Here is a 1,422-nt window from a genome sequence, read left to right as displayed (position 1 = left end):
TCACAGATAGAAACTGAGTAGTTCTCAGAGTTTGATTTCAGGACTTCCAGCAGCAATGGCAAAGGCAGCTCCTGGAAATGTATTAGCAGAAAAAGAAAAAGAAGAAAAAAATACATTCCTCAACTCTAACCCTGAAGTTTCTAGTTCAATGAATTCAGACCAAGAGTTAAATCTTACATCTCTAAGGTTTCTCTCCCTACCCCTCCATTTTCTCCCCCCCCCCACTTCTCCACCTCCCACTCCTCTTCCTCCTTCTCCTCTTCCTTTCCCTCTCTCTCCTCCTCTTCCTACCCCTCCCCCTTCCCCTCCTCCTCTTTTTTCTCCCCTTTCCTCCTCCCTTTTCTCCCCCTTCCTCCTCCCTTTTCTCCCCCTTCCTCCTCCTTTTCTTCCTCTTCCTCTTCCTCTCCCTCCTCCTCCTCTCCCTTTCCCTCCTCCTCTCCCTCCTCCCTCTCTTCTCCTCCCACTCCTCCCCCCCTTCCTCCTCCCCCCCTCTTTCTCCTCCTTCTTGGGCTACGGCTGCTACCACCATTACTGCCACTGTCAATAGAAGAAGCTTTGGAAATCTCTCTGGCATATAAAGAAACTGAAGAATCAAGATCAAGTTGCCCAAGGTCACACAATGAGAAAGATCTACGATAAACCTAAACAATCTCCTTTAAGATCCTGGGTTCCTTACTCTCTGGACCATCTCTGCATTCTTTTTCAAAACACTGAGAAGTGGCAGGCATTCTGTGTATGGAGTAAATGAAGGTTCTACTGCATTCAACAACCAACGTACATCAAACTGCACCATACAAGGAAAAAGGCAACGCCTGGTAGTTCAAATCCAGGACCACAGAAATGAGAGTGAAATTCTTTCTCTTCTATGCTCTGTGGCTCTGCACTGCCTCCCAGCTTAAGCAAGTATTTGACATTCTTATATATCGATCAAAATGGAACTGTTAAAAACTGGGATGATTAGACCAGATCCATCCCTGTGTTTGAAAAACACTGTGTAAAATGAGAAAGAAAAAAAAAAAAGATCCTACTCTGGAAGGGGACCTGAGCATTGTGTTTTCTGATGGACGTTTTGGTCAGTCATGTTGAGCCTAAGCGAGAGGCTGAAATCACATGTGGATAGCTGGCAGCTATGGGTAAACTATGGTCATGTTGTCTCCATGTGGAATGGGATCTCTGCTTTCCACTTTCTGATTCCCAGTAAAAAACGAGCTTTGCCTGACTCTAGGCAGGACCGGATTCCATTTCCAGGCTTACTGTTCCATCCGAGAATGGCTTGTATCAAACCTGTAGCTTCTCTACAGGGCTGCGGGCTGGAACCAGCTCTAACACCTCACAAGGGCAACATTTTAGGAAGTTCTTAGAGGTAGGGAGCAGGAACCTGATATACACGATCATTCTTGTTATGGTGATGGAGAGGTGCTG

Source organism: Micromys minutus (assembly GCF_963924665.1).
Source record: "Micromys minutus genome assembly, chromosome: 16".
Lineage (NCBI taxonomy): Eukaryota > Metazoa > Chordata > Mammalia > Rodentia > Muridae > Micromys > Micromys minutus.
This window is presented reverse-complemented; position numbering follows the sequence as displayed.